At 31.4% G+C, this 10,209-nt stretch overlaps 3 non-coding genes across 3 annotated transcripts; all 3 read left to right on the forward strand.

Moving 5' to 3' along the window:
* The first annotated feature begins 325 nt into the window (after window positions 1-325).
* Window positions 326-398, forward strand: Trnaf-aaa (transfer RNA phenylalanine (anticodon AAA)). The gene has a single exon. It is a non-coding gene; the product is annotated as a tRNA-Phe (tRNA).
* A 4,721-nt stretch (window positions 399-5,119) lies between these two features.
* Window positions 5,120-5,192, forward strand: Trnaf-aaa (transfer RNA phenylalanine (anticodon AAA)). The gene has a single exon. It is a non-coding gene; the product is annotated as a tRNA-Phe (tRNA).
* A 4,697-nt stretch (window positions 5,193-9,889) lies between these two features.
* Window positions 9,890-9,962, forward strand: Trnaf-aaa (transfer RNA phenylalanine (anticodon AAA)). The gene has a single exon. It is a non-coding gene; the product is annotated as a tRNA-Phe (tRNA).
* The last annotated feature ends 247 nt before the right edge of the window (window positions 9,963-10,209 follow it).

Consider the following 10,209-nt stretch of genomic DNA (forward strand, 5'->3'; position numbering starts at 1 on the left):
GTATTCCGGCAATTAGTTTCCAATGTAACAATATTTTTTTTAATTATTGTTACATTTCCATATAACCGAAACCAGTGCCTAATGTTTTTCACCTTAAATTGGAAAAGGTGACGTGGATGTATTGATGAGACCTCGATTGTAAAAAAAATAACCTTTTTGCACTCAACTGGGTGGTGCAAAATTGGTCGTATAAAAAGAAAGTGAAATCCAATATTGCAGACGATTCCATGCAATTGGTTAAATTTTGATTTTTTTTAAGATCTTTTTTCACTTTTAGCAAAAAACCATAGCTTTATGAATTGAAATTTCACATTTCCAAACATGAGCCTCCATAGCTCAGTGGTTAGAGCACTGGTATAAAAAACCAGGGGTCGTGAGTTCGATCCTCACTGGGGGCTTCTTGCTAAGCATTCGTTAATTATCGGATATCAATGAAGTTTAGTTTTTTTTTATCGGTGCATATGATTTTGTTTACTTCCCTTAAGTTTAAGTACGATGCCAAGGTTTGGCATACAACATTGGGAGCTGAGTGAAATACATTAACACAAAATATTGCAGGTTATAAAACGTGACTCAATTATGAAAAGCCCTTGTGGAATTTATTTCCCTATTTATCAATATCAAAAAATGATTTTATATTACAAAATCATTTTTTAATATTAATAAATCGATTTTTTAATAATCAAAAATACTGTCATTTTTTGATATATATAAATGTTTTAAAAATTCAGTCTGATTTTTTAAAATTAAATATTAAGTCTGATTTTTTAAAATTAAATATTCAGTCTGATTTTTTAATATTAATAAATGAATTTTAAATATTAAAAAATCATTTATAAAAAATCATTTATTAATATTAAAAAAATCAGCATCAATGTTACCTCTGCATTGCCCATATCAAAGCTTTGAAAAGATCTATTCATATCAATATTTAAGTTCATGAAAAAAATCAAAACATAGTGTCACATTCATGTTTACCACTGATTAAATTCTCGATCGATTTATTTACTTGGGCCAACATAAGCGATGTGTAGGTATTTTTTTGTTAGTCAAATAGGACACGGAATTTCAACCCTTCCATTTTTTACATTTCAAAGATCTGTACTACGATTTTCGTAACCTAGAGTATGGACTAAGCAAACATACAGACTATAAGTCCCATGCATACAGTTACCTTGTTTCTTCTATCAAAAATTTTACGTGTTTAGGTTAACCTAGTAGTACAGTGACACGATATTTCTTTATAGCAATATAAAGAATAAGGAGGTGTTATATGGTAATATATGATTGCCAATAAGACAACTATTCCACCAAATGAATTGGGTGTAAGCAATTATAGACAACTGTTCGTCCATCAACAATAAGAAAATATAGGGACATAGTAAAAAATAAAATGTGCACATTTGTTTCGAAGTTGAACTTTTGACATGTTAAATCTAAAAATTTCGACTTTAACTCAAATTCTTCACTTTATAAATCTCGAAATGTTGACTGTAATGGGGCCCCAGCTTGTCTGGCAAAACAGTCGATGGACGTCAGAGTAATCTCGGACTATAAAATCCGGTGATCTGGTTGACCATGACTACTATTATTTATCTGCTACAGAATTCCCAATATCAAGTTACAGTGATAATGACGTTGGTTATACTGTTGAATGTGATCACGGTTATTCCTGTAGCTAACAGACAAATGCAGGTGAAATTCAAAATTTAACAAAAGTTTTAAACCAAAAATATTTATTTGAATTCACTTCTTCTAATTCTGTAGACTGTAATTCCTTTGACAAACTCATAACAAATCTTGTCATTAATTATGACGCATATCTGCCTTATACAGTCCTATAGGAATGTAGGAGATAGAAACTATTTTTTCTCACTCTCTAAGTTTAATCATAAAAGCAGACTTGAGTCTGAGCGATACATTTAGGTATATATTGTATGCTCCAATATTGTCCAACATTGGATTTTACGGGAAGATGGAGTTATGATAACCCATGATAATGCCAATACTTTTGATAGGTATAGAGCATGTTACTTGGAAGTATGAGGGCTACATACTTTGAAATTCAAGTTGCTGACACATTATTTGGATGCAATATAAATAATTGCCTCCCGCAGTCGCCTGTATATTTTATGCGTCAGTTTAAACCTGATCAAAACATTTTCACTCTACCCAATACTTTTATCAGGTGCACATTTCAACCTATTAAAGCAATAAACACTTATGGCTATAACGTCACAGTACCCAAATTGCACTGAGTACCCAATTTGCAACTATTCCATAAAAAAGCTGCGGAAATCTCACAAGTTTCTTTGAGACGAAACAATTTGTATTGTTATGATGTGACATTATACACATCTTTCAACATAGGTTACTATATTTAAATATACACAAATCGTTCACAGTGAGAATATATCAACAGATGAAGCATTCTCGGGAAAAAGTAAATCTACGAAAACGTAAATTTGTTACAAGCATCCATTTCTTTAAAGAAATAATAATAAGCATGAAATAATGTCAAATTGTTCGAAATATTTGAGGAAATAAAACAAAACATCTTTTAATTGATTTTTTACGATGAGAAAATAAACATGTAATGATGTATGGAATTCGGGTACTGACCCCATTACAGAATAATGGATCGTTTAGAGGTCAGTCCCACAAAAATGTTGAAAATGTGTACATTTAATTCCTTTTTCTAGCTTCTCTCATGTGAAAGGGGAACCTTTTTGGTCACTATTTATGTGTTGCGCCTAAATATGAATTGTAACACTTTATAGTGACTGACAAGGTCAAACAAATACTTCTCAAGAAACATGCAGACAACTTGGAACAGCACCAGCCATGACTCTATGTATGAATAAAAACTCAGATCGGAATAGCATGGACGATATGTTAGTTATATGTCCTTGAAAATAGTAAGGAAAGCTATCAATACATTTGTAATTCTACAGATAATGCAATTTTATCATGTTTATCAAACATTTTCTGTTCAAATTTTCACACAATCAGAGAATCGTCCAAAAAGGCTAAACCAACTTTTTATCACTGAAAGTTTCAAACAATGACAAGTGTTTCATTAACCAAATAACTCGTGCGTTTCTGCGAAAAATCAATGTGGAATTTTGTGAATTAAAGTGAACTCGCCCGTGTCAATTGCTAACTGACCCAATATATTTTCTTTATCATGACCAGTCCACTGATACTGACGTCGACATTATCAAGGAGTACACATCAAAAGAAAAATGCACAAATATCCGATAAAATAATTTACACACCCTGTTTCGTGTGTATCTCCTGCCATATCAGTAGTTGTTGCATTTATATATAAATGAGAAATAATGTAAAAATGGTACATTTTTGGAGAAAAACCTCAAAAAGTATGGAAAAAACAAACCCAAAAATGTTGTTTCAGGCCCCTGACTCCTAAACTGTTGGTACTTTAACCCCCTGAATCAATTCTAACCTTCCTATTGTGTATTGAACCTTCTGGTAAAATTTCATAGAGATCCATTCACTTAAACTAAAGTTATTGTTCGGAAACCAAATGTGTTTTCGGACAACAACGACGACATGATATCAATACTTAAAAGCAAATTTTTGACATGTTCCCCATTTCCATTCTTAATTTTATTTTGCCGTAGTTTAAAAACTTGAAAAGTAAGCTAATAATACAAAATGCAAGAAATGACATAAAACTAACTCTGAATTTTTGAAGCTACGGGTCGTACGAAATTGCCCAAATTTGCTTAGATTGTTCATGAAAAAACATAGGTTTTATAATATGCTTTAATAAAAATTTTAAAAAAATGGTGTCACCGAACATGTTTTCTTGCTACAAATAAAAAATTGAAATTTCCCTATCAGTCACGTATAAATCTTTTACTAAAAGAGTTATCTCCCCTTAAATGGCCAAGTTGAAAAAATTATTCGAAAAACACAAATATTTGGTATTTATTCAAACATTTTGAATAATGCAATAATTCACTAAGTTTTCTTTCTATAAATAAGCAGTAACCCATAAATTGCTAATCTGTCTCTAAATTTGCAGATTTGGGCAAAGATCTAGACCGATTGTGTACTGTAATTGTTCAATTCAAGATGGCGGTATACCATATATCTACCTTAAATTCTGTGATATTTGCAAAGAAAGAAAAATTGATATGAAAATGGCACAAGATAATGAATGTAAGCATTGTCATTTAAAATCACCAATAAATTCATTTTCAGCAGAAAACAATAAGGGAGCAACAATTAAGCTTCAAAGGTGGGAGGTATGGTTTTTTGTTTGAGTCCGATTTTTTTCATGGAAGCGATTCAATGCTATCAATCAAAATTATTTGGTCAAAATTCAACATTCGAAGGTATGGAGAAAATCTGGATTCAGAATATATTTTTTGTCCTCTGCTTGAACAGTATATTTTTCTTCTCATCAATTTGGGAATCAGAAATTTTTTTTAAGAAAAATACCATACCACCTCCTGCCTTTTAAAGTTCAATGATCGTTCCCTAAACATTTTCCATCTGAACTTGTTATTTTATTTTAGACAAAAACAATATGTAGGACATTTGTCCTGAACATGCATGAAATATTTGCCACTGGACGTTAAGCAACCAACAATCAATCAATATATAGGACATAGTCTTGGTATAAAGCTGGCATTTAAGGTAGCGTCTTCCTCATATTTATATATAGCATACATTGTAGTCCTTAATGTAACATTAATAACGCAATGTAACCGTAGACACAAATTATTGTTATAAACGTAATTAATCGGTTCCTTACCCAACCATGTATTCCGGCAATTAGTTTCCAATGTAACAATATTTTTTTTAATTATTGTTACATTTCCATATAACCGAAACCAGTGCCTAATGTTTTTCACCTTATATTGGAAAAGGTGACGTGGATGTATTGATGAGACCTCGATTGTAAAAAAAATAACCTTTTTGCACTCAACTGGGTGGTGCAAAATTGGTCGTATAAAAAGAAAGTGAAATCCAATATTGCAGACGATTCCATGCAATTGGTTAAATTTTGATTTTTTTTAAGATCTTTTTTCACTTTTAGCAAAAAACCATAGCTTTATGAATTGAAATTTCACATTTCCAAACATGAGCCTCCATAGCTCAGTGGTTAGAGCACTGGTTTAAAAAACCAGGGGTCGTGAGTTCGATCCTCACTGGGGGCTTCTTGCTAAGCATTCGTTGATTATCGGATATCAATGAAGTTTAGTTTTTTTTTATCGGTGCATATGATTTTGTTTACTTACCTTAAGTTTAAGTATGATGCCAAGGTTTGACATACAACATTGGGAGCTGAGTGAAATACATTAACACAAAATATTGCAGGTTATAAAACGTGACTCAATTATGGAAAGCCCTTGTGGAATTTATTTCCCTATTTATCAATATCAAAAAATGATTTTTTGATATTACAAAATCATTTTTTAATATTAATAAATCGATTTTTTAATAATCAAAAATACTGTCATTTTTTGATATATATAAATGTTTTAAAAATTCAGTCTGATTTTTTAAAATTAAATATTCAGTCTGATTTTTTAATATTAATAAATGAATTTTAAATATTAAAAAATCATTTATAAAAAATCATTTATTAATATTAAAAAAATCAGCATCAATGTTACCTCTGCATTGCCCATATCAAAGCTTTGAAAAGATCTATTCATATCAATATTTAAGTTCATGAAAAAAATCAAAACATAGTGTCACATTCATGTTTACCACTGATTAAATTCTCGATCGATTTATTTACTTGGGCCAACATAAGCGATGTGTAGGTATTTTTTTGTTAGTCAAATAGGACACGGAATTTCAACCCTTCCATTTTTTACATTTCAAAGATCTGTACTACGATTTTCGTAACCTAGAGTATGGACTAAGCAAACATACAGACTATTAGTCCCATGCATACAGTTACCTTGTTTCTTCTATCAAAAATTTTACGTGTTTAGGTTAACCTAGTAGTACAGTGACACGATATTTCTTTATAGCAATATAAAGAATAAGGAGGTGTTATATGGTAATATATGATTGCCAATAAGACAACTATTCCACCAAATGAATTGGGTGTAAGCAATTATAGACAACTGTTCGTCCATCAACAATAAGAAAATATAGGGACATAGTAAAAAATAAAATGGGCACATTTGTTTCGAAGTTGAACTTTTGACATGTTAAATCTAAAAATTTCGACTTTAACTCAAATTCTTCACTTTATAAATCTCGAAATGTTGACTGTAATGGGGCCCCAGCTTGTCTGGCAAAACAGTCGATGGACGTCAGAGTAATCTCGGACTATAAAATCCGGTGATCTGGTTGACCATGACTACTATTATTTATCTGCTACAGAATTCCCAATATCAAGTTACAGTGATAATGACGTTGGTTATACTGTTGAATGTGATCACGGTTATTCCTGTAGCTAACAGACAAATGCAGGTGAAATTCAAAATTTAACAAAAGTTTTAAACCAAAAATATTTATTTGAATTCACTTCTTCTAATTCTGTAGACTGTAATTCCTTTGACAAACTCATAACAAATCTTGTCATTAATTATGACGCATATCTGCCTTATACAGTCCTATAGGAATGTAGGAGATAGAAACTATTTTTTCTCACTCTCTAAGTTTAATCATAAAAGCAGACTTGAGTCTGAGCGATACATTTAGGTATATATTGTATGCTCCAATATTGTCCAACATTGGATTTTACGGGAAGATGGAGTTATGATAACCCATGATAATGCCAATACTTTTGATAGGTATAGAGCATGTTACTTGGAAGTATGAGGGCTACATACTTTGAAATTCAAGTTGCTGACACATTATTTGGATGCAATATAAATAATTGCCTCCCGCAGTCGCCTGTATATTTTATGCGTCAGTTTAAACCTGATCAAAACATTTTCACTCTACCCAATACTTTTATCAGGTGCACATTTCAACCTATTAAAGCAATAAACACTTATGGCTATAACGTCACAGTACCCAAATTGCACTGAGTACCCAATTTGCAACTATTCCATAAAAAAGCTGCGGAAATCTCACAAGTTTCTTTGAGACGAAACAATTTGTATTGTTATGATGTGACATTATACACATCTTTCAACATAGGTTACTATATTTAAATATACACAAATCGTTCACAGTGAGAATATATCAACAGATGAAGCATTCTCGGGAAAAAGTAAATCTACGAAAACGTAAATTTGTTACAAGCATCCATTTCTTTAAAGAAATAATAATAAGCATGAAATAATGTCAAATTGTTCGAAATATTTGAGGAAATAAAACAAAACATCTTTTAATTGATTTTTTACGATGAGAAAATAAACATGTAATGATGTATGGAATTCGGGTACTGACCCCATTACAGAATAATGGATCGTTTAGATGTCAGTCCCACAAAAATGTTGAAAATGTGTACATTTAATTCCTTTTTCTAGCTTCTCTCATGTGAAAGGGGAACCTTTTTGGTCACTATTTATGTGTTGCGCCTAAATATGAATTGTAACACTTTATAGTGACTGACAAGGTCAAACAAATACTTCTCAAGAAACATGCAGACAACTTGGAACAGCACCAGCCATGACTCTATGTATGAATAAAAACTCAGATCGGAATAGCATGGACGATATGTTAGTTATATGTCCTTGAAAATAGTAAGGAAAGCTATCAATACATTTGTAATTCTACAGATAATGCAATTTTATCATGTTTATCAAACATTTTCTGTTCAAATTTTCACACAATCAGAGAATCGTCCAAAAAGGCTAAACCAACTTTTTATCACTGAAAGTTTCAAACAATGACAAGTGTTTCATTCACCAAATAACTCGTGCGTTTCTGCGAAAAATCAATGTGGAATTTTGTGAATTAAAGTGAACTCGCCCGTGTCAATTGCTAACTGACCCAATAAATTTTCTTTATCATGACCAGTCCACTGATACTGACGTCGACATTATCAAGGAGTACACATCAAAAGAAAAATGCACAAATATCCGATAAAATAATTTACACACCCTGTTTCGTGTGTATCTCCTGCCATATCAGTAGTTGTTGCATTTATATATAAATGAGAAATAATGTAAAAATGGTAAATGTTTGGAGAAAAACCTCAAAAAGTATGGAAAAAACAAACCCAAAAATGTTGTTTCAGGCCCCTGACTCCTAAACTGTTGGTACTTTAACCCCCTAAATCAATTCTAACCTTCCTATTGTGTATTGAACCTTCTGGTAAAATTTCATAGAGATCCATTCACTTAAACTAAAGTTATTGTTCGGAAACCAAATGTGTTTTCGGACAACAACGACGACATGATAGCAATACTTAAAAGCAAATTTTTGACATGTTCCCCATTTCCATTCTCAATTGATTTTGCCGTAGTTTAAAAACTTGAAAAGTAAGCTAATAATACAAAATGCAAGAAATGACATAAAACTAACTCTGAATTTTTGAAGCTACGGGTCGTACGAAATTGCCCAAATTTGCTTAGATTGTTCATGAAAAAACATAGGTTTTATAATATGCTTTAATAAAAATTTAAAAAAAATGGTGTCACCGAACATGTTTTCTTGCTACAAATAAAAAATTGAAATTTCCCTATCAGTCACGTATAAATCTTTTACTAAAAGAGTTATCTCCCCTTAAATAGCCAAGTTGAAAAAATTATTCTAAAAACACAAATATTTGGTATTTATTCAAACATTTTGAATAATGCAATAATTCACTAAGTTTTCTTTCTATAAATAAGCAGTAACCCATAAATTGCTAATCTGTCTCTAAATTTGCAGATTTGGGCAAAGATCTAGACCGATTGTGTACTGTAATTGTTCAATTCAAGATGGCGGTATACCATATATCTACCTTAAATTTTGTGATATTTGCATAGAAAGAAAAATTGATATGAAAATGGCACAAGATAATGAATGTAAGCATTGTCATTTAAAATCACCAATAAATTCATTTTCAGCAGAAAACAATAAGGGAGCAACAATTAAGCTTCAAAGGTGGGAGGTATGGTTTTTTGTTTGAGTCCGATTTTTTTCATGGAAGCGATTCAATGCTATCAATCAAAATTATTTGGTCAAAATTCAACATTCGAAGGTATGGAGAAAATCTGGATTCAGAATATATTTTTTGTCCTCTGCTTGAACAGTATATTTTTCTTTTCATCAATTTGGGAATCAGAATTTTTTTTTAAGAAAAATACCATACCACCTCCTGCCTTTTAAAGTTTAATGATCGTTCCCTAAACATTTTCCATCTGAACTTGTTATTTTATTTTAGACAAAAACAATATGTAGGACATTTGTCCTGAACATGCATGAAATATTTGCCACTGGACGTTAAGCAACCAACAATCAATCAATATATAGGACATAGTCTTGGTATAAAGCTGGCATTTAAGGTAGCGTCTTCCTCATATTTATATATAGCATACATTGTAGTCCTTAATGTAACATTAATAACGCAATGTAACCGTAGACACAAATTATTGTTATAAACGTAATTAATCGGTTCCTTACCCAACCATGTATTCCGGCAATTAGTTTCCAATGTAACAATATTTTTTTTAATTATTGTTACATTTCCATATAACCGAAACCAGTGCCTAATGTTTTTCACCTTATATTGGAAAAGGTGACGTGGATGTATTGATGAGACCTCGATTGTAAAAAAAAATAACCTTTTTGCACTCAACTGGGTGGTGCAAAATTGGTCGTATAAAAAGAAAGTGAAATCCAATATTGCAGACGATTCCATGCAATTGGTTAAATTTTGATTTTTTTTAAGATCTTTTTTCACTTTTAGCAAAAAACCATAGCTTTATGAATTGAAATTTCACATTTCCAAACATGAGCCTCCATAGCTCAGTGGTTAGAGCACTGGTTTAAAAAACCAGGGGTCGTGAGTTCGATCCTCACTGGGGGCTTCTTGCTAAGCATTCGTTGATTATCGGATATCAATGAAGTTTAGTTTTTTTTTATCGGTGCATATGATTTTGTTTACTTCCCTTAAGTTTAAGTATGATGCCAAGGTTTGACATACAACATTGGGAGCTGAGTGAAATACATTAACACAAAATATTGCAGGTTATAAAACGTGACTCAATTATGGAAAGCCCTTGTGGAATTTATTTCCCTATTTATCAATATCAAAAAATGATTTTTTGATATTAC

The sequence above is a fragment of the Mytilus edulis genome, chromosome 3 (genome assembly GCF_963676685.1).
Source record: "Mytilus edulis chromosome 3, xbMytEdul2.2, whole genome shotgun sequence".
NCBI lineage: Eukaryota > Metazoa > Mollusca > Bivalvia > Mytilida > Mytilidae > Mytilus > Mytilus edulis.